This window comes from Ascaphus truei, chromosome 7 (genome assembly GCF_040206685.1).
Source record: "Ascaphus truei isolate aAscTru1 chromosome 7, aAscTru1.hap1, whole genome shotgun sequence".
Lineage (NCBI taxonomy): Eukaryota > Metazoa > Chordata > Amphibia > Anura > Ascaphidae > Ascaphus > Ascaphus truei.
Genome location: NC_134489.1, coordinates 25,642,287 through 25,664,661, shown reverse-complemented (window position 1 = coordinate 25,664,661; position 22,375 = coordinate 25,642,287). Strand labels below are relative to the sequence as shown.

General features: G+C 47.3%; 9 non-coding genes and 2 pseudogenes across 9 annotated transcripts; all 11 read right to left on the bottom strand.

Annotated features, from left to right (window-relative positions):
• Positions 1-4,449: 4,449 nt before the first annotated feature.
• Positions 4,450-4,640, bottom strand: LOC142500470 (U2 spliceosomal RNA). Its single transcript, XR_012803026.1, has one exon. It is a non-coding gene; the product is annotated as a U2 spliceosomal RNA (small nuclear RNA).
• An 823-nt stretch (positions 4,641-5,463) lies between these two features.
• On the bottom strand, positions 5,464-5,666 carry LOC142500028 (U2 spliceosomal RNA; annotated as a pseudogene).
• Positions 5,667-8,413: 2,747 nt separating this feature from the next.
• LOC142500469 (U2 spliceosomal RNA) lies at positions 8,414-8,604 on the bottom strand. Its single transcript, XR_012803025.1, has one exon. It is a non-coding gene; the product is annotated as a U2 spliceosomal RNA (small nuclear RNA).
• Positions 8,605-9,427: 823 nt separating this feature from the next.
• LOC142500468 (U2 spliceosomal RNA) lies at positions 9,428-9,618 on the bottom strand. The gene has a single exon (XR_012803024.1). It is a non-coding gene; the product is annotated as a U2 spliceosomal RNA (small nuclear RNA).
• An 823-nt stretch (positions 9,619-10,441) lies between these two features.
• Positions 10,442-10,617, bottom strand: LOC142500280 (U2 spliceosomal RNA; annotated as a pseudogene).
• Positions 10,618-14,719: 4,102 nt separating this feature from the next.
• Positions 14,720-14,910, bottom strand: LOC142500467 (U2 spliceosomal RNA). The gene has a single exon (XR_012803023.1). It is a non-coding gene; the product is annotated as a U2 spliceosomal RNA (small nuclear RNA).
• An 823-nt stretch (positions 14,911-15,733) lies between these two features.
• Positions 15,734-15,926, bottom strand: LOC142500109 (U2 spliceosomal RNA). Its single transcript, XR_012802810.1, has one exon. It is a non-coding gene; the product is annotated as a U2 spliceosomal RNA (small nuclear RNA).
• A 3,081-nt stretch (positions 15,927-19,007) lies between these two features.
• LOC142500466 (U2 spliceosomal RNA) lies at positions 19,008-19,198 on the bottom strand. The gene has a single exon (XR_012803022.1). It is a non-coding gene; the product is annotated as a U2 spliceosomal RNA (small nuclear RNA).
• An 823-nt stretch (positions 19,199-20,021) lies between these two features.
• On the bottom strand, positions 20,022-20,212 carry LOC142500465 (U2 spliceosomal RNA). The gene has a single exon (XR_012803020.1). It is a non-coding gene; the product is annotated as a U2 spliceosomal RNA (small nuclear RNA).
• An 823-nt stretch (positions 20,213-21,035) lies between these two features.
• On the bottom strand, positions 21,036-21,226 carry LOC142500463 (U2 spliceosomal RNA). Its single transcript, XR_012803019.1, has one exon. It is a non-coding gene; the product is annotated as a U2 spliceosomal RNA (small nuclear RNA).
• Positions 21,227-22,049: 823 nt separating this feature from the next.
• LOC142500462 (U2 spliceosomal RNA) lies at positions 22,050-22,240 on the bottom strand. Its single transcript, XR_012803018.1, has one exon. It is a non-coding gene; the product is annotated as a U2 spliceosomal RNA (small nuclear RNA).
• Positions 22,241-22,375: the final 135 nt, after the last annotated feature.

Sequence of the window (22,375 nt, the reverse complement as noted above, 5' to 3'; positions counted from 1 at the left end):
CTTTATCTTTTTTAATTAATTGAATTAAGGGCTCCAAGGCGCATATAAAGGCCAACGGCGAGAAAGGGCAGCCCTGTCTAACTCCTGACCCTACTCGTATCTCCCTTGTCAGGTTCGCGTTCACTTGTATTTTACATACTACATTTTTGTATAATAAACTTATATACTTTAAAAACTGTTCAGGTATACCCATTCTTCTTAGCACCTTAAAAAGAAACACATGAGACACCCTATCGAATGCCTTTTCAAAATCTAACGTTGTTATTACTAGCGGTTGTTTTCTGCTTTCACTGTCTGCTATTACATCTCTCAACAACACTAGGTTTTCCCCTATTTGTCTTCCCGGGATTCCACACACCTGCTCTTCCCCAATCACTCGTTCTATAATTTTCTTCATTCTGTTAGCCAAGGTTTTGGCTATGATCTTATAATCGCTATTCAATAGCGTTATCGGACGCCAATTTTTTAGCTCCTTTTTATCACCTTTTTTGAAAATCAGCGTCACAATTCCTTCTCTCATTGTATCAGGTAACTCCTGGTGTCCCAGGACTGTCTGACTTACCACTCCAAAATCTTCTTTAATTATTTCCCAAAAGGTCTTGTAATATTCATATGGGAGCCCATCGCTCCCTGGGGTTTTATTTTTTCCCCCTTCCTGCATTGCTTCTTCCAATTCTTTTATATTAATTTCTCTATTCAGAAATTCCTGGTCTCCTCTATCTAACCTTCTTTCTAGAGCATTTAAAACTTCCTTCTCGAATCCTGCATCTCTTTTTTTCTCTTCATACAGATCCTGATAAAAACTTTCCACCACCTCCAACATCTCTGCTTTCCCTTCCACCTCCATTCCGTTCCTATTTTTTACACTCTTCATTCTTTCCCTTGCCGAATACACCTTTTTGAAAAAGAACCTTGTGCATTTCTCCCCCTTTTCCACTTGCTCTACTTTTGACTGGAATATTATTTTTTTTCCCCTTTCCTCCAGCATACTTTTAATTTTCCTCCTTGCTTCTTCAATTTCCTCCCCCACTTTATACCCTAAGTTCCTCATCTTATATAGATAATTAAGCCTATAGTGCCAAATCTCATACTCCTCTCTCTTCCTCCTCATCCTTTCACATCCTCTTTTAATAAAAAACACCTTTGTTTCTTTTTTGACCATTTCCCACCATTCCCCCACATCCTCATACTCACTCTTTCTCTGTTTCAGTTTTCTATACATCCATTCATACCTTTTCCTCACGTTTTCATCTTCTAACAACTCCACATTCAGCTTCCATATGAACTTTCCACCCCTTCCCTTCTCATTCACACCAAACTCCCCCCTGATCCATACGTGGTCTGAGAAGGCCACTTTCTTATGTTCTACTGTAGTGATTTCCACATCCTTTGTCAAAAGAAAATCTATCCTAGACCTAATTGTGCCCTTGTCGCTATACCAAGTAAATCTATCATCCCCTTTGATATACCTCTTCCCATTGTCTATTAGGCCAAAATCCTCTATTATTTTCCCCAATAGTCTCCCCGTACTATCTAAGCCTCCACTCTCCCCTGCTCCTTCTCTATCCTTGCTATCTATAATGCAATTAAAATCTCCCACTACTATCGTCGGGTCTGTTCCAGGGAGATACAAACTAAGTTTCTTCAACAAATCCTTTCTCTCCCCTCTATGCGGGGAAGCATAAATATTGAATAAGCGAAAATGATAACCCTCTGCTTCAAAAAAAACTAAAATTAGCCGACCCGGCTCGATCTCTATTACTCTTACTATATTTATCTTAGGGTTTTTGATCAGCACCCCTATACCCGAGTTTTTACAACTACTGCTTCCTGACCATACTGCCAGACCCTTTTTCCACCCCTGGTTTTTGGGAGGTTCTTCCAGCCCGCACTCTTGCAAGCATATGATATCTCCTTTAAGGGTGCTTATATAATCTAAAACTGCCGCTCTACGCGTCGCTGACCCTATGCTACGCACATTAATAGACGCAATAGAAAACATAATTTTTTCATTTTTTTTTTTTCCTAGTCCATATTAATTCGTTCTTCTCATGGGTACTCACACATTTTTTTTTTTCCCTTGTATTTTTTTTTTTAACCCATTATCCTCTCTTTCCATCAAGTCTTTCTAGTGCAAAAAGAGCACACATCTGGGGCATAGTTTTTTTTTTTTTTTTTTTTTTTTGGTCAGCCCTTCCCATCCTTCCTCATACCTGACACGTCCTGCAGGTTTGAAACATTCCCCGTCTCTAGAAAGTTCAAAACCGATGGCGGGGAAGACACGTCCTCTCCAATCTCCGCCATTGTGTCGCTTACTCCTTCAGGGCTCGATACGTCCTCTATAACTTGACTGGGGCTTAGTATCACATCCTCTCTTTCGTCGATCTCCCGCAGGGGTTCAAATCTGGATTTTGTTTGCACACCATGTACCTCGGCATGGACTATTTTCCTTTTATTGCGTTTTTTGGAGTCCACCTGGTGATAATCCATTTCTTCCACCTCTTCAGAGGTGTATTCCTCCTCTCCCCAAGTTTTAATTTCCACAGCCCCCTCCCTCTCCTGCACCATGTTTCCAAAAAACTCTCCCAGCATTTCTTCTTTTTCCTGAAACTGCTCTGTAGCCTTCCCCCTAGGGGGTGTTTCCTCTATCTCCACCAGTTGATTTTCCTCCGGTTCGGGCTTTCGCACCTCTGTTTTCCCTTCGGCCGTCTCGGGTCTTTCCACCTCAGTCACCCCTCCCTCTGCTCGTAGGGTTTGAGCGTAGCTCATTTTTTGGGGGCAAGCTCTTTGTAGGTGACCTCTTTCTCCACACTTGTCACATCGCTTTGGCACTACACACTCTCCGGCGGTGTGCCCTTCCTCTTCACAATTCCTGCAGCATTGTCCTGTTTTGGGGCAACTGTCCATAGTATGACCATACTTGTAACACCGTCTGCAGTACAGTGGTTGCCCAGGGTACATCAAGAACCCCCTGTTTCCTCCAATACTGAAATTGCTCGGGGGCTGCATCACTCCCCCCACACCTTCCGGGTCTTCTCTGAACCTTACCCAGAATCTCCTTTTCCCATTGAATATCTGGTAATAGTTTGTAAGTTGTTGCCCTCCCCTTACTGAGGAGCAGTACTTCATAAGAAAAAGTTCAATCTGCTCCTGTCTGACATAGGGGTTGTACATATGTACTGTTACGGGCTTTTCTTCAAGCATAAAACTCGGGATCACTTTTATTCCATGCAACATTTCCCAATGCATTCTCTCTTGGCTTTTCGCATAGAAGTTCATGCAATCGGCGTTATTCATGAAGGTTAGGTCGTAAATACCTTGGTTCTGGAAATCTTGAAGGCAAAAAATTTTCTCCAACTCCAGCCCGAATCCATCCTTCAGAACCTTCTCGACAATATGCGTCAGGCGTATCGTTCCTCTCTCCGGTTCTTCCACAAGCAGCCTCACCGAGTTCCTCAGACGCGCTCCAGGTGCCGTCATGATCGCTGTTCAGAGCTCGCAACCTCCCCAAAGCAGCAGGTGGCTTAAGACCCCCGAAAGGGCCGATGCCACAAGGCCAAGAGGCTGGGACTCTCCTCAGCTGCCTCTGACTACGAATGATCGCAGCCAAAAGGCCGAGAAGCGATAACCAGAAATGGGCCCCCGCCTGAGCGCCGCCCGACGGCCAGGGGCGCTACGCTTTAGGGAGAAGGGCAGAGGGAGCCGCTGGCTGCCCGCTCGCCTCCTCCCCCAGCAGGCCTGCCTCCAGTCCCTCCGCTCCTCCCGACACAGCCCCGGGGAGTCTATGCAGCAGCGGCGGCGACGACGACGACGGATGCAAAAGCCAAAGACTTTCTATGGAGTAAAGAAAAGCAGCCGCACACACTGCTGGGGGGCCCGCATGGCCAGCAAACAGCCAAAAAGGCACATGCTTCCAGTTCTTTTTCCGGCACCAGGCTTCGTCTGCTTATTTGCATAGGAACCGCCCACTTTTTCTCTGCTAGCCGACTCGTCCGGGCTGCCATGAAACTCAGGCAGCAAGCATGCAAGCAGCCAGTGGCTGGGCTTTTCAGTTCAGGTCATTTCAGCCAGCCAGCCATTGTGACAAGAAGCCAGCAAGTCAAGGCATTTGCTGCTTGCTGCTTGCTGCTTGCTGCTGCAGTGTTTGCTATGCAGGCTATTTGGATACAGCTTCAACAGGAGTTTCTTAGGCATCTGCTCGTTCGGACTGAATTAGGCTAGGCAGCAGGCGGCACTCCTGCTCCATGCGAGGAGGAGCTGAAAAGAAAAGAAAGTAAGAAGCCACGCAAAAGAGCAAACAAGACACAGCAAAAAGAAGGAGGCTTTATTTTGTCGTCATTTCATCTTCTTCTTTCTTTGCAAAAGAAAGAGCCAAAAATGCATGTTTGTTTTTTTTCTGTCAGACAGTCATTTGTTTCTATTTTTTGATACAAGCCAAATATCCCCAAAGGGAAGTGCACCGGTCCTGGAGGTACTGCAATACCAGGTCAATGCGTGGAGTGGACAGAGCAAGCTCTTCTTCCATCTCCCTGTTCTAAAAATCCATTTAATATATGGTCCCCAGATAGGGGACGTATCAGATATTAAACTGATAAGAACAGATACTACACTTGATCTTAGCCAAAAGGCCGAGAAGCGATAACCAGAAATGGGCCCCCGCCTGAGCGCCGCCCGACGGCCAGGGGCGCTACGCTTTAGGGAGAAGGGCAGAGGGAGCCGCTGGCTGCCCGCTCGCCTCCTCCCCCAGCAGGCCTGCCTCCAGTCCCTCCGCTCCTCCCGACACAGCCCCGGGGAGTCTATGCAGCAGCGGCGGCGACGACGACGACGGATGCAAAAGCCAAAGACTTTCTATGGAGTAAAGAAAAGCAGCCGCACACACTGCTGGGGGGCCCGCATGGCCAGCAAACAGCCAAAAAGGCACATGCTTCCAGTTCTTTTTCCGGCACCAGGCTTCGTCTGCTTATTTGCATAGGAACCGCCCACTTTTTCTCTGCTAGCCGACTCGTCCGGGCTGCCATGAAACTCAGGCAGCAAGCATGCAAGCAGCCAGTGGCTGGGCTTTTCAGTTCAGGTCATTTCAGCCAGCCAGCCATTGTGACAAGAAGCCAGCAAGTCAAGGCATTTGCTGCTTGCTGCTTGCTGCTTGCTGCTGCAGTGTTTGCTATGCAGGCTATTTGGATACAGCTTCAACAGGAGTTTCTTAGGCATCTGCTCGTTCGGACTGAATTAGGCTAGGCAGCAGGCGGCACTCCTGCTCCATGCGAGGAGGAGCTGAAAAGAAAAGAAAGTAAGAAGCCACGCAAAAGAGCAAACAAGACACAGCAAAAAGAAGGAGGCTTTATTTTGTCGTCATTTCATCTTCTTCTTTCTTTGCAAAAGAAAGAGCCAAAAATGCATGTTTGTTTTTTTTCTGTCAGACAGTCATTTGTTTCTATTTTTTGATACAAGCCAAATATCCCCAAAGGGAAGTGCACCGGTCCTGGAGGTACTGCAATACCAGGTCAATGCGTGGAGTGGACAGAGCAAGCTCTTCTTCCATCTCCCTGTTCTAAAAATCCATTTAATATATGGTCCCCAGATAGGGGACGTATCAGATATTAAACTGATAAGAACAGATTTTTTGTTTTTAAATGTTTATTCACATTCACATATTTACAAACAGTAAATAATAAAACTTTTCAAACAATAATAACTTTACAAGCAAAATTAAAAATTATTCTTTCATAATTTTCCAATACAAAAAATCCCAGTTACTTCACAAAAACCTTCAAAATACATTTTACTTCCAAAAAAAAAAAACCCCATACTTTACAAAAAAAACCTACATTATATAATTCTATTTACATCCCTTCCATTTCGTTTATTATTTCTATTTTTTCCATACCCCACTAGGCACATCAATAAAAAAACATCATTATTCCATCAGTTATCATACATTCTTTCCATTTCAAAAAACAACCATTTATATTTCTATTTTTTTCCCTTCCTCCTCTCCTCTTCTTTCTTCTTCCTCCCCTCAAAAGCCACCAGTTCATAAAGTTTCTGTTTCTGTCTCATTTCTTCTATATAATCTTCCTCAAGTTTTCTTTTTTCCCCCCACTTTCCCACAGTCTCATTACTTTTACCCAAATTCCCTCCCTTCAAAACTTTCTTTTCCCTTACTGACACTTCACACCATTTTTTCTCTTCTTCCTTTCCAAGAAATTCCACCACTTTGTCACTAAGCAAATCCTCAAACTCCTCTATTCTAACATTCCCATAGTCTTCTCTTACCCCCAAATCCTCACTGTCTATACTCACATTCCCTAAACCATCCTCACTATCTATACTCTTATCAGTGCAGACAAAAACCTCTTTTTCCTCAAAAATTTCCTCATATTCCAATTTATTTCCTTGACTCTCCTGTTCTACTACTTCTCTGTCCTTACCATTTTTCTGACTCTCACATATTTGTACTTCCTCAACATTTTCCTGACTCTCACATATTAAAGCTTTAGTCTCATCCGAAAAAATATTGGCTCCAAAACATTGGGGCCACATCTTCAATCTATTAGGGCACTTTCGTGCCAAATGTCCATTTTCCTCACAAAAGTCACAACTCCTTTTTTCCATACATGCTGCTGCTCTATGGCCCTCCTTTCCACAGTTCCGGCATATCATTCCATTAGGCTGTCCTGGATAGTTCAAAATTCCTTTATTCCCACCAATACAAAAAATCGCAGGGGGATGTCTTATTCCCCCTACGCATGTCAAGTCCGGTCTAAATCTCACAAAAAAACGTCTTTTACCATTATATATTCCAAGGCCATTTTTCTGCTCTTCTCCACCTTTAATTATGTCACAATACCGGGATAAAAAACACACAATGTCCTCCTTTTTCACAAACACATTGTACATTTGCACAATTACCGGTCGTTCTTCTTGCAAAAATCTGGGTAGGACTTGAATCCCCAACCAAATCGGATTTTCCAAATTCGCCTTGTATCTTTCAAAAGCTTCCCAGCACTTCTCTTTTCTCGCAAAAGTTAGATCATAAATTCCATGTCTCGGAAACTCCTGGAGACAATAGATCTCTTCTCTCCTCACTTTAAGCAATTTCTCCACGATTTCCAGAACGATGTAGGACCCTTTGACACTGATTCTTCTCGTCTCGTCCACCTGGAACCGGATGCAATTCTTCACATTTGCACTGTCCGCCATCTTTTCCTCTGTCTCAGCAATTTCAGGTGCGGTTCCCTATAGCAGCCCGGGGGTTAAGTCTGTTAGGACGATCCCCCAAGGCCAAGGCGTCAGCTCTTCACCATCTCACTCTCGCTCTCCGTCTGTCCTTCCGTCCGTCCAGGATCAGGTGCGACGCCCCTAAAGCAGCATGAGGGTTAAGTTCCTGGGGAACGATCCCTCAAGGCCAAGGCGCCGGCCCTTCTCCGTCTCTCTCCTGATCGCCTCCCGAGCTCGAGTTAGCGTGACTCCCTTATAGCAGCATGGGTCTTAAGCTCCCCAGGAAGCGATGACCCAAGGCCAAGGAGTCACAGACTCAGCACAACCTCTCAGCCCAGACACTTGATCTGAGCCAAAAGGCCGAGAAGCGATAACCAGAAATGGGCCCCCGCCTGAGCGCCGCCCGACGGCCAGGGGCGCTACGCTTTAGGGAGAAGGGCAGAGGGAGCCGCTGGCTGCCCGCTCGCCTCCTCCCCCAGCAGGCCTGCCTCCAGTCCCTCCGCTCCTCCCGACACAGCCCCGGGGAGTCTATGCAGCAGCGGCGGCGACGACGACGACGGATGCAAAAGCCAAAGACTTTCTATGGAGTAAAGAAAAGCAGCCGCACACACTGCTGGGGGGCCCGCATGGCCAGCAAACAGCCAAAAAGGCACATGCTTCCAGTTCTTTTTCCGGCACCAGGCTTCGTCTGCTTATTTGCATAGGAACCGCCCACTTTTTCTCTGCTAGCCGACTCGTCCGGGCTGCCATGAAACTCAGGCAGCAAGCATGCAAGCAGCCAGTGGCTGGGCTTTTCAGTTCAGGTCATTTCAGCCAGCCAGCCATTGTGACAAGAAGCCAGCAAGTCAAGGCATTTGCTGCTTGCTGCTTGCTGCTTGCTGCTGCAGTGTTTGCTATGCAGGCTATTTGGATACAGCTTCAACAGGAGTTTCTTAGGCATCTGCTCGTTCGGACTGAATTAGGCTAGGCAGCAGGCGGCACTCCTGCTCCATGCGAGGAGGAGCTGAAAAGAAAAGAAAGTAAGAAGCCACGCAAAAGAGCAAACAAGACACAGCAAAAAGAAGGAGGCTTTATTTTGTCGTCATTTCATCTTCTTCTTTCTTTGCAAAAGAAAGAGCCAAAAATGCATGTTTGTTTTTTTTCTGTCAGACAGTCATTTGTTTCTATTTTTTGATACAAGCCAAATATCCCCAAAGGGAAGTGCACCGGTCCTGGAGGTACTGCAATACCAGGTCAATGCGTGGAGTGGACAGAGCAAGCTCTTCTTCCATCTCCCTGTTCTAAAAATCCATTTAATATATGGTCCCCAGATAGGGGACGTATCAGATATTAAACTGATAAGAACAGATACTACACTTGATCTTAGCCAAAAGGCCGAGAAGCGATAACCAGAAATGGGCCCCCGCCTGAGCGCCGCCCGACGGCCAGGGGCGCTACGCTTTAGGGAGAAGGGCAGAGGGAGCCGCTGGCTGCCCGCTCGCCTCCTCCCCCAGCAGGCCTGCCTCCAGTCCCTCCGCTCCTCCCGACACAGCCCCGGGGAGTCTATGCAGCAGCGGCGGCGACGACGACGACGGATGCAAAAGCCAAAGACTTTCTATGGAGTAAAGAAAAGCAGCCGCACACACTGCTGGGGGGCCCGCATGGCCAGCAAACAGCCAAAAAGGCACATGCTTCCAGTTCTTTTTCCGGCACCAGGCTTCGTCTGCTTATTTGCATAGGAACCGCCCACTTTTTCTCTGCTAGCCGACTCGTCCGGGCTGCCATGAAACTCAGGCAGCAAGCATGCAAGCAGCCAGTGGCTGGGCTTTTCAGTTCAGGTCATTTCAGCCAGCCAGCCATTGTGACAAGAAGCCAGCAAGTCAAGGCATTTGCTGCTTGCTGCTTGCTGCTTGCTGCTGCAGTGTTTGCTATGCAGGCTATTTGGATACAGCTTCAACAGGAGTTTCTTAGGCATCTGCTCGTTCGGACTGAATTAGGCTAGGCAGCAGGCGGCACTCCTGCTCCATGCGAGGAGGAGCTGAAAAGAAAAGAAAGTAAGAAGCCACGCAAAAGAGCAAACAAGACACAGCAAAAAGAAGGAGGCTTTATTTTGTCGTCATTTCATCTTCTTCTTTCTTTGCAAAAGAAAGAGCCAAAAATGCATGTTTGTTTTTTTTCTGTCAGACAGTCATTTGTTTCTATTTTTTGATACAAGCCAAATATCCCCAAAGGGAAGTGCACCGGTCCTGGAGGTACTGCAATACCAGGTCAATGCGTGGAGTGGACAGAGCAAGCTCTTCTTCCATCTCCCTGTTCTAAAAATCCATTTAATATATGGTCCCCAGATAGGGGACGTATCAGATATTAAACTGATAAGAACAGATACTACACTTGATCTTAGCCAAAAGGCCGAGAAGCGATAACCAGAAATGGGCCCCCGCCTGAGCGCCGCCCGACGGCCAGGGGCGCTACGCTTTAGGGAGAAGGGCAGAGGGAGCCGCTGGCTGCCCGCTCGCCTCCTCCCCCAGCAGGCCTGCCTCCAGTCCCTCCGCTCCTCCCGACACAGCCCCGGGGAGTCTATGCAGCAGCGGCGGCGACGACGACGACGGATGCAAAAGCCAAAGACTTTCTATGGAGTAAAGAAAAGCAGCCGCACACACTGCTGGGGGGCCCGCATGGCCAGCAAACAGCCAAAAAGGCACATGCTTCCAGTTCTTTTTCCGGCACCAGGCTTCGTCTGCTTATTTGCATAGGAACCGCCCACTTTTTCTCTGCTAGCCGACTCGTCCGGGCTGCCATGAAACTCAGGCAGCAAGCATGCAAGCAGCCAGTGGCTGGGCTTTTCAGTTCAGGTCATTTCAGCCAGCCAGCCATTGTGACAAGAAGCCAGCAAGTCAAGGCATTTGCTGCTTGCTGCTTGCTGCTTGCTGCTGCAGTGTTTGCTATGCAGGCTATTTGGATACAGCTTCAACAGGAGTTTCTTAGGCATCTGCTCGTTCGGACTGAATTAGGCTAGGCAGCAGGCGGCACTCCTGCTCCATGCGAGGAGGAGCTGAAAAGAAAAGAAAGTAAGAAGCCACGCAAAAGAGCAAACAAGACACAGCAAAAAGAAGGAGGCTTTATTTTGTCGTCATTTCATCTTCTTCTTTCTTTGCAAAAGAAAGAGCCAAAAATGCATGTTTGTTTTTTTTCTGTCAGACAGTCATTTGTTTCTATTTTTTGATACAAGCCAAATATCCCCAAAGGGAAGTGCACCGGTCCTGGAGGTACTGCAATACCAGGTCAATGCGTGGAGTGGACAGAGCAAGCTCTTCTTCCATCTCCCTGTTCTAAAAATCCATTTAATATATGGTCCCCAGATAGGGGACGTATCAGATATTAAACTGATAAGAACAGATTTTTTTTTCTTTTTAATGTTTTATTCACATTCATATTATTTACAATAAATAATAAACTTTTTCCGAAAATCATCACATCCACAAAACAACTTACATTTCATATTTACATTTCTTCAAACACCATACTGTATACACATTTATTCACCTTGCACATTAACTCCATAACTTCGTCTTATCCATCACATATTTTTCCCTCAAAAACAATACTATTAATCCAAAAAATTTCTTCAAGAAAAACTATTCTAATCAGCAATTCATATTTCTTAAATCTCCATAAACATCACCAAGTGCCCGACCAATACATTTTATACATGTATAAATCAAATTTTCAATTTACCATTTCCACTACTATCACAAACCTACATTTCCCTTACCTCCTTTGTCTATATTTTTCATTACATGCTATTTGTCTAACTAAATCATCCTTGTATCTCTTTTTTTCTGCCTCAAACTCCTTTGGTGACATTCTTTGCTTGTGAGATAGCACCGACTCTATCGTTCTTACTATTTGGTTTATCCCCCCAAACGGGTTTGCTTCCTGTATCATCTTTACCCATACTTTTGCCTCTCCTACTTTCTCCTCAAACTCCTCTACTTTCTTGTCAAGATATTTTTTTCTTTTTTTTTCCTCCCAGCTTTCGTCAAAAAACTCTGCCACTTCTTCCCCACTCAATTCACTAACCATCTCTTTTTCCCCAACTATCTGACTACATATTTCTACAATTTTCTTCTGTTCTACCCTCTTTTTCCCCTCAATTTTCCTTGCTATCTCCTGTTTTGCCACAACTTTTGAGGATCCCCCTGTCTCCATAGCTTCCATCTTACTAGAACTTTCTCCCTCGCTTTCGCTCCTACTTGTCCCCCCAACTTTCCTTAGTTTCACCTCTTTGCCTTGATCCATCTGCTCTTCTTCCTCACTACAACTATCCGAGTCATTTTCACTACTTCTTTCCATTTCTTTCTCCAATATTCTTTCACAGTTTTCTAATTCCTTATTTATAGCATGCCCTGCAGCTTTTGCTTTTTCTCTGCTTTTCTCCGAAGTATCCTTTCCTACTATTTCTTTCTTCTCTTTTATCCATTTATCCAAGTGCCTATTGTATTTTCCTTTCCATCTTTTAACACAATCCTCATAGGTCCATATTTTCCCTATCGCTCTTTGTCTTCCCTGCTCTTCTCTTTCTTCTCTACTCACACCATTTCCGATTTTATTTTTCCCTTTTCCTCTGCTTACACTTTCAAAAGAGGTACTTACCTCCCCCCCTTTCTCATTTGTACTTGTTCCTATTACTTCCTGACTTTGCGTTTTGAAAATGGCAGGATAACCTATCAAGTCATCCGAGGCTGCTTTCACTACACATCCCTCTCTCCTTGGGCCCACTTTCTCCTCTTTTCCTTCTTCTAGAACCTCTTCCTTTGCCTCTTTCCCCTCTCTTGCCTTATTTTCTGAGTTTAAAGGTTTTTCCTCCATACTTGCTACTTCTATTTCTTTCTGTCCTTTCCCTAAGTCCCCCACCCCCTCTTGTATTTTTCCTAGAACTTTATACGTTCCTTCTTCCTGCCTGTCTTCCATGGTCTCTTCCACCACTGTCACTTCTGTAAGCTTCACAAAATCTTGTACCTCCTCCTCACTAACTTCCTCAGCTTCTCCTATTATATATTCCTCCTCTTCTCCTTTAAAGTCTGCTCTACCCTCCTTTACCTCCACCCACTGCAAACTTTCTATTTTCAATTCCTCGTATTTCTCTTTAGTAATATTTTTCCTTTGACTCATTAATTTTTCCAAACTCTGTATCATTTGTTGCTCTGAACTCCCTTTATGTTGCTTCCTAAACACTTTCACCCAAAACTCTACTTCCCCTACTGCCTTATCAAATTCCTCCATTTTTTTGGTTAGACTTTTCCCATATTTTTTTACTACCCTCTCTACCTTTTCTCTAGGCCCCACTCTCTCCTCCTCCCCTTGGCCTTCCTTCACGTCTCTACTGTCCACTTCCTGTTTACGCTTTTGGGGTTTTTTCCCCCCAACTGAAAACTCCATCCCCTCCTCCTGCTGTTCTACCCCAACATTCCTTCCCTCACTCTGTATGTCTTGAACCTCCATACTAACTGCCCAATTTTGCTCAGACATGCTCAGAGACTCTGCATCCCCATTCCCCATCAAGATCTGGCCCCCCCCACTCCCCTCTCCCTTTCCCCCAACCAAGCTTTGGGCAATATTGTCCAAAAGAAAATCTTCCTCTTTTTCCTCCAGGTCCTCTCCCTCTTGGCTTGCCACATCCGTGTCCTCCCCTCCTGCAGCTTGAGCATAGCTCCTTTTCTTGCACTGTCTTGCCAAATGTCCTCTTACCCCACACACATCACATTTCTTTGGGATCTTACAATAGGCCGCCGTATGGCCTTCCTCGCCGCAATTGCGACACACCACCTCAGTCCTTTCACACTTTTCTCTTGTGTGTCCATAGCGAAAACATTTCCTACAATACGTAGGTTGTCCTGGGTAGAAAAGAAAACCCCTGTTTCCGGCAATACTAAAGCTGGCCGGAGGGTGCATCACTCCCCCCACCCCCGTCGAGTCTGCTTTGAACCGCACCCAATACCGTCTCTTACCATTGTACATTTTATAAGGGTTATACAACTCTTCTCCCCCTCTCACTTCCATGCAGTACCTCCTTAAAAAAAGGAAAATATCTTCTTTCCGGGCATAGGGGTTATACATATGCACCACAACTGGTCTCATCTCCAGCATAAAACTTGGTCCCAAGCTGATTCCACGCATGTTCTCATCCAAAGCCATCTCTTTGCACCTTTCATAGGCACACAGGCAATCCGCATCTTCAAAAAGGGTCAGATCGTAGATCCCTTGTTTCTGGAAATCCTGCAGACACATCACTTTTGTTGCTGCCAAACCGATCACTCCATTCAGGATCGTCTCCACGAAAAACGTCAGACTGACTCGCTGTCTCTCCGCCTCTGCTACCAGGAACCGAAGCGTATTCCTCATATGAGCTCCAGACGCCATTGTCTCAGCTCTCCTTGTCCGCTCTCAAGCTCGGGTGCGGCGCCCCCACAGCAGCAAGGGACTTAAGCCCTTTCGGGCGATGTCCCAAGGCCAAGGCGCCGGCCCCTTACTCTCCGTCTCGTTCTCGCCCTCCGAATCGCACAGGATGTTGTACCTCCCCAATAGCTACAATACGGCTTAAGACCCCAGAGGGGCCGATGCCGCAAGGCCGAGGAAGCACTATCCCTGCTGGCCCTCTGACTTCGACACTTGGTCTTAGCCAAAAGGCCGAGAAGCGATAACCAGAAATGGGCCCCCGCCTGAGCGCCGCCCGACGGCCAGGGGCGCTACGCTTTAGGGAGAAGGGCAGAGGGAGCCGCTGGCTGCCCGCTCGCCTCCTCCCCCAGCAGGCCTGCCTCCAGTCCCTCCGCTCCTCCCGACACAGCCCCGGGGAGTCTATGCAGCAGCGGCGGCGACGACGACGACGGATGCAAAAGCCAAAGACTTTCTATGGAGTAAAGAAAAGCAGCCGCACACACTGCTGGGGGGCCCGCATGGCCAGCAAACAGCCAAAAAGGCACATGCTTCCAGTTCTTTTTCCGGCACCAGGCTTCGTCTGCTTATTTGCATAGGAACCGCCCACTTTTTCTCTGCTAGCCGACTCGTCCGGGCTGCCATGAAACTCAGGCAGCAAGCATGCAAGCAGCCAGTGGCTGGGCTTTTCAGTTCAGGTCATTTCAGCCAGCCAGCCATTGTGACAAGAAGCCAGCAAGTCAAGGCATTTGCTGCTTGCTGCTTGCTGCTTGCTGCTGCAGTGTTTGCTATGCAGGCTATTTGGATACAGCTTCAACAGGAGTTTCTTAGGCATCTGCTCGTTCGGACTGAATTAGGCTAGGCAGCAGGCGGCACTCCTGCTCCATGCGAGGAGGAGCTGAAAAGAAAAGAAAGTAAGAAGCCACGCAAAAGAGCAAACAAGACACAGCAAAAAGAAGGAGGCTTTATTTTGTCGTCATTTCATCTTCTTCTTTCTTTGCAAAAGAAAGAGCCAAAAATGCATGTTTGTTTTTTTTCTGTCAGACAGTCATTTGTTTCTATTTTTTGATACAAGCCAAATATCCCCAAAGGGAAGTGCACCGGTCCTGGAGGTACTGCAATACCAGGTCAATGCGTGGAGTGGACAGAGCAAGCTCTTCTTCCATCTCCCTGTTCTAAAAATCCATTTAATATATGGTCCCCAGATAGGGGACGTATCAGATATTAAACTGATAAGAACAGATACTACACTTGATCTTAGCCAAAAGGCCGAGAAGCGATAACCAGAAATGGGCCCCCGCCTGAGCGCCGCCCGACGGCCAGGGGCGCTACGCTTTAGGGAGAAGGGCAGAGGGAGCCGCTGGCTGCCCGCTCGCCTCCTCCCCCAGCAGGCCTGCCTCCAGTCCCTCCGCTCCTCCCGACACAGCCCCGGGGAGTCTATGCAGCAGCGGCGGCGACGACGACGACGGATGCAAAAGCCAAAGACTTTCTATGGAGTAAAGAAAAGCAGCCGCACACACTGCTGGGGGGCCCGCATGGCCAGCAAACAGCCAAAAAGGCACATGCTTCCAGTTCTTTTTCCGGCACCAGGCTTCGTCTGCTTATTTGCATAGGAACCGCCCACTTTTTCTCTGCTAGCCGACTCGTCCGGGCTGCCATGAAACTCAGGCAGCAAGCATGCAAGCAGCCAGTGGCTGGGCTTTTCAGTTCAGGTCATTTCAGCCAGCCAGCCATTGTGACAAGAAGCCAGCAAGTCAAGGCATTTGCTGCTTGCTGCTTGCTGCTTGCTGCTGCAGTGTTTGCTATGCAGGCTATTTGGATACAGCTTCAACAGGAGTTTCTTAGGCATCTGCTCGTTCGGACTGAATTAGGCTAGGCAGCAGGCGGCACTCCTGCTCCATGCGAGGAGGAGCTGAAAAGAAAAGAAAGTAAGAAGCCACGCAAAAGAGCAAACAAGACACAGCAAAAAGAAGGAGGCTTTATTTTGTCGTCATTTCATCTTCTTCTTTCTTTGCAAAAGAAAGAGCCAAAAATGCATGTTTGTTTTTTTTCTGTCAGACAGTCATTTGTTTCTATTTTTTGATACAAGCCAAATATCCCCAAAGGGAAGTGCACCGGTCCTGGAGGTACTGCAATACCAGGTCAATGCGTGGAGTGGACAGAGCAAGCTCTTCTTCCATCTCCCTGTTCTAAAAATCCATTTAATATATGGTCCCCAGATAGGGGACGTATCAGATATTAAACTGATAAGAACAGATTTTTTTTTTTTTTTTTTTATTTGCATATTTGAAAAATATACAATTTGACATTTTTGTTTTACATTTTCTTTTTGAACAAAAATTATATAATAAAAATTATTTCTTTCATAACTTTCCAAAAGAAATTCTCAATTACTTCATACATGAAAATTCAAAATACATTCTAATTTCCAAAAACTTCTCCCATATATTTACCGAACCCATTACATCCTTTCTATTTCATTTATATTTCTATTTTTACCCTTACTTTCCCAAGAAATACATTCTACTCATCCCACTTTCCTTCTACTTTTCCATCACATATTATTTTTATATTCTTTCATTACATTTTCTTTTCCTTTTTCTTCTTAATTTCTTTACATAATATCATACCTCTACTTCTTTATTAAACCTCCTTTCTTTACTTTTGCTTATTTTCTCTGCTTATTTCTTAACATTACTAAAATTTCCCACATTCCTCCTCTTTAGTTTTTCCAAACCATCCCATATATATTACATTTTTCATAATTTCCAAACAAACAAATAACACTATTACATTTTGTTACTTCACAACACATTCCCATTTTTCTCTACTTTTCCATACCCCACTAATCCAAAAAAACTTCAAATTCCATAACAACCGTTTCATTCCATATATGCAATTTTCCCTTCCATTATTTTAAACAAAACCCCATCTTTTCCCTTTAAACCTCTCTATCCTTCCTCTTAGATTTTGCACGCCAAGCTAGAAATAAATCACCTAGAACTTCTCTTACTTTATCTTCTCCTCTTCCTATCCCCTGATGAGCCTTAACCCATGCTTCAGCATCCTCTATTTCCTTTTGAAACATTTCTATCATTTTTTTCAGTTTCTCCTTAAAAGGCCTCGTATCTTCTGATTCCACAACAGGTCCCAATGGGTCTAACTTGCTTCTCCAATCATTTTGCTCCCAGAACTCTAACTTTTCCTCCCCATTCCCTTCGTCACTACCTTCCATTTCCTCCCCAGACACACTTTCTTCCTCCTCCTCCTCCTCCTCCAACACACTCTCTTCCTCTTCCTCTGCCCTATACTCATTACTACTATCCTCCTTCTCCTCCCCACTATCCTGTCCACTACTCTCAGACTCACTTTCTACCTTCTGCACACTAATTTCCTCCTCCCCCATACTGTCACCCTTCCCTTCATCCATACTGTCCCCCTTTCCTTTATCTTCTTCGTCTACATCACTAAACTGTCTTCCCCTATCCCCCTTCTTCTCCCTTTGCTGACACTGTTCCTCCTCCAAAACATCCCCACCCCCCAAATCCAAATCTTTCTTTGTCTGACTCCTCGGATTTAACTCAGTCTTTTTTGTCCTTTGCACACAGGTTCTTTCCTGGCACTGATGCGCCAAATGTCCAGTAATTCCACAAATAAAACATCTCTTCGGCACTCTACATTCTGCTACAATATGTCCTTCCCTCGCACAATTGCGGCATATCACTCCCAAAGGCTGCCCTGGATACCTCAGGAAGCCCTTGTTAGTCCCGAAACAAAAACTGGCAGGGGGGTGCATCACGCCCCCTGTACTCCCCTCATTTAGTCTGAAACGTACTCTATACGATCTCTCTCCATTGAATATTCCGTATGAGTTTTTCCTTTTCACACCACCACCCACCACATAACAAAAACTTCTCAAAAAAGTCTCAATTTCTTCTTCCTTCACAAAAGCATTGAAAACATGTACCATCATGGTGCATTCTCCTAGCAAAAAGCTCGGTACAGCTCGGATACCCATCCTCTTCAAGTCGCTTACTCTCTCCTTACATCTCACGTAAGCTCTTGCACATTCCTCTTCTTCAATAAATGATACGTCGTAATAGCCCTGGCGCTGGAACGCCTGCAGGCAGACGACCTCCACGATGTTCACCTCCAGCATCGCCCTCAAGACATCCTCCACGATGACGCTGAGTCTCACACGCCATCTCTCCGACTCTGCCACCAGAAACCTGATGGTATTCTTTATGCAGGTCTCACTCTCCATCTTCCTCATCTTCCGTCAATCCGTCAAAACCGGCCGTCCAGGATTAGGTGCGGCGCCCCTAAAGCAGCATGAGGGTTTAGTTCCTGGGGAACGATCCCTCAAGGCCAAGGCGCCGGCCCCTCTCCTTCTCTCTCTCCTGATCGCCTCCCGTGCTCGAGTTAGCGTGACTCCCTCATAGCAGCATGGGTCTTAAGCTCCCCAGGAAGCGATGACCCAAGGCCAAGGAGTCACAGACTCAGCGCAACCTCTCAGCCCAGACACTTGATCTGAGCCAAAAGGCCGAGAAGCGATAACCAGAAATGGGCCCCCGCCTGAGCGCCGCCCGACGGCCAGGGGCGCTACGCTTTAGGGAGAAGGGCAGAGGGAGCCGCTGGCTGCCCGCTCGCCTCCTCCCCCAGCAGGCCTGCCTCCAGTCCCTCCGCTCCTCCCGACACAGCCCCGGGGAGTCTATGCAGCAGCGGCGGCGACGACGACGACGGATGCAAAAGCCAAAGACTTTCTATGGAGTAAAGAAAAGCAGCCGCACACACTGCTGGGGGGCCCGCATGGCCAGCAAACAGCCAAAAAGGCACATGCTTCCAGTTCTTTTTCCGGCACCAGGCTTCGTCTGCTTATTTGCATAGGAACCGCCCACTTTTTCTCTGCTAGCCGACTCGTCCGGGCTGCCATGAAACTCAGGCAGCAAGCATGCAAGCAGCCAGTGGCTGGGCTTTTCAGTTCAGGTCATTTCAGCCAGCCAGCCATTGTGACAAGAAGCCAGCAAGTCAAGGCATTTGCTGCTTGCTGCTTGCTGCTTGCTGCTGCAGTGTTTGCTATGCAGGCTATTTGGATACAGCTTCAACAGGAGTTTCTTAGGCATCTGCTCGTTCGGACTGAATTAGGCTAGGCAGCAGGCGGCACTCCTGCTCCATGCGAGGAGGAGCTGAAAAGAAAAGAAAGTAAGAAGCCACGCAAAAGAGCAAACAAGACACAGCAAAAAGAAGGAGGCTTTATTTTGTCGTCATTTCATCTTCTTCTTTCTTTGCAAAAGAAAGAGCCAAAAATGCATGTTTGTTTTTTTTCTGTCAGACAGTCATTTGTTTCTATTTTTTGATACAAGCCAAATATCCCCAAAGGGAAGTGCACCGGTCCTGGAGGTACTGCAATACCAGGTCAATGCGTGGAGTGGACAGAGCAAGCTCTTCTTCCATCTCCCTGTTCTAAAAATCCATTTAATATATGGTCCCCAGATAGGGGACGTATCAGATATTAAACTGATAAGAACAGATACTACACTTGATCTTAGCCAAAAGGCCGAGAAGCGATAACCAGAAATGGGCCCCCGCCTGAGCGCCGCCCGACGGCCAGGGGCGCTACGCTTTAGGGAGAAGGGCAGAGGGAGCCGCTGGCTGCCCGCTCGCCTCCTCCCCCAGCAGGCCTGCCTCCAGTCCCTCCGCTCCTCCCGACACAGCCCCGGGGAGTCTATGCAGCAGCGGCGGCGACGACGACGACGGATGCAAAAGCCAAAGACTTTCTATGGAGTAAAGAAAAGCAGCCGCACACACTGCTGGGGGGCCCGCATGGCCAGCAAACAGCCAAAAAGGCACATGCTTCCAGTTCTTTTTCCGGCACCAGGCTTCGTCTGCTTATTTGCATAGGAACCGCCCACTTTTTCTCTGCTAGCCGACTCGTCCGGGCTGCCATGAAACTCAGGCAGCAAGCATGCAAGCAGCCAGTGGCTGGGCTTTTCAGTTCAGGTCATTTCAGCCAGCCAGCCATTGTGACAAGAAGCCAGCAAGTCAAGGCATTTGCTGCTTGCTGCTTGCTGCTTGCTGCTGCAGTGTTTGCTATGCAGGCTATTTGGATACAGCTTCAACAGGAGTTTCTTAGGCATCTGCTCGTTCGGACTGAATTAGGCTAGGCAGCAGGCGGCACTCCTGCTCCATGCGAGGAGGAGCTGAAAAGAAAAGAAAGTAAGAAGCCACGCAAAAGAGCAAACAAGACACAGCAAAAAGAAGGAGGCTTTATTTTGTCGTCATTTCATCTTCTTCTTTCTTTGCAAAAGAAAGAGCCAAAAATGCATGTTTGTTTTTTTTCTGTCAGACAGTCATTTGTTTCTATTTTTTGATACAAGCCAAATATCCCCAAAGGGAAGTGCACCGGTCCTGGAGGTACTGCAATACCAGGTCAATGCGTGGAGTGGACAGAGCAAGCTCTTCTTCCATCTCCCTGTTCTAAAAATCCATTTAATATATGGTCCCCAGATAGGGGACGTATCAGATATTAAACTGATAAGAACAGATACTACACTTGATCTTAGCCAAAAGGCCGAGAAGCGATAACCAGAAATGGGCCCCCGCCTGAGCGCCGCCCGACGGCCAGGGGCGCTACGCTTTAGGGAGAAGGGCAGAGGGAGCCGCTGGCTGCCCGCTCGCCTCCTCCCCCAGCAGGCCTGCCTCCAGTCCCTCCGCTCCTCCCGACACAGCCCCGGGGAGTCTATGCAGCAGCGGCGGCGACGACGACGACGGATGCAAAAGCCAAAGACTTTCTATGGAGTAAAGAAAAGCAGCCGCACACACTGCTGGGGGGCCCGCATGGCCAGCAAACAGCCAAAAAGGCACATGCTTCCAGTTCTTTTTCCGGCACCAGGCTTCGTCTGCTTATTTGCATAGGAACCGCCCACTTTTTCTCTGCTAGCCGACTCGTCCGGGCTGCCATGAAACTCAGGCAGCAAGCATGCAAGCAGCCAGTGGCTGGGCTTTTCAGTTCAGGTCATTTCAGCCAGCCAGCCATTGTGACAAGAAGCCAGCAAGTCAAGGCATTTGCTGCTTGCTGCTTGCTGCTTGCTGCTGCAGTGTTTGCTATGCAGGCTATTTGGATACAGCTTCAACAGGAGTTTCTTAGGCATCTGCTCGTTCGGACTGAATTAGGCTAGGCAGCAGGCGGCACTCCTGCTCCATGCGAGGAGGAGCTGAAAAGAAAAGAAAGTAAGAAGCCACGCAAAAGAGCAAACAAGACACAGCAAAAAGAAGGAGGCTTTATTTTGTCGTCATTTCATCTTCTTCTTTCTTTGCAAAAGAAAGAGCCAAAAATGCATGTTTGTTTTTTTTCTGTCAGACAGTCATTTGTTTCTATTTTTTGATACAAGCCAAATATCCCCAAAGGGAAGTGCACCGGTCCTGGAGGTACTGCAATACCAGGTCAATGCGTGGAGTGGACAGAGCAAGCTCTTCTTCCATCTCCCTGTTCTAAAAATCCATTTAATATATGGTCCCCAGATAGGGGACGTATCAGATATTAAACTGATAAGAACAGATACTACACTTGATCTTAGCCAAAAGGCCGAGAAGCGATAACCAGAAATGGGCCCCCGCCTGAGCGCCGCCCGACGGCCAGGGGCGCTACGCTTTAGGGAGAAGGGCAGAGGGAGCCGCTGGCTGCCCGCTCGCCTCCTCCCCCAGCAGGCCTGCCTCCAGTCCCTCCGCTCCTCCCGACACAGCCCCGGGGAGTCTATGCAGCAGCGGCGGCGACGACGACGACGGATGCAAAAGCCAAAGACTTTCTATGGAGTAAAGAAAAGCAGCCGCACACACTGCTGGGGGGCCCGCATGGCCAGCAAACAGCCAAAAAGGCACATGCTTCCAGTTCTTTTTCCGGCACCAGGCTTCGTCTGCTTATTTGCATAGGAACCGCCCACTTTTTCTCTGCTAGCCGACTCGTCCGGGCTGCCATGAAACTCAGGCAGCAAGCATGCAAGCAGCCAGTGGCTGGGCTTTTCAGTTCAGGTCATTTCAGCCAGCCAGCCATTGTGACAAGAAGCCAGCAAGTCAAGGCATTTGCTGCTTGCTGCTTGCTGCTTGCTGCTGCAGTGTTTGCTATGCAGGCTATTTGGATACAGCTTCAACAGGAGTTTCTTAGGCATCTGCTCGTTCGGACTGAATTAGGCTAGGCAGCAGGCGGCACTCCTGCTCCATGCGAGGAGGAGCTGAAAAGAAAAGAAAGTAAGAAGCCACGCAAAAGAGCAAACAAGACACAGCAAAAAGAAGGAGGCTTTATTTTGTCGTCATTTCATCTTCTTCTTTCTTTGCAAAAGAAAGAGCCAAAAATGCATGTTTGTTTTTTTTCTGTCAGACAGTCATTTGTTTCTATTTTTTGATACAAGCCAAATATCCCCAAAGGGAAGTGCACCGGTCCTGGAGGTACTGCAATACCAGGTCAATGCGTGGAGTGGACAGAGCAAGCTCTTCTTCCATCTCCCTGTTCTAAAAATCCATTTAATATATGGTCCCCAGATAGGGGACGTATCAGATATTAAACTGATAAGAACAGATACTACACTTGATCTTAGCCAAAAGGCCGAGAAGCGATAACCAGAAATGGGCCCCCGCCTGAGCGCCGCCCGACGGCCAGGGGCGCTACGCTTTAGGGAGAAGGGCAGAGGGAGCCGCTGGCTGCCCGCTCGCCTCCTCCCCCAGCAGGCCTGCCTCCAGTCCCTCCGCTCCT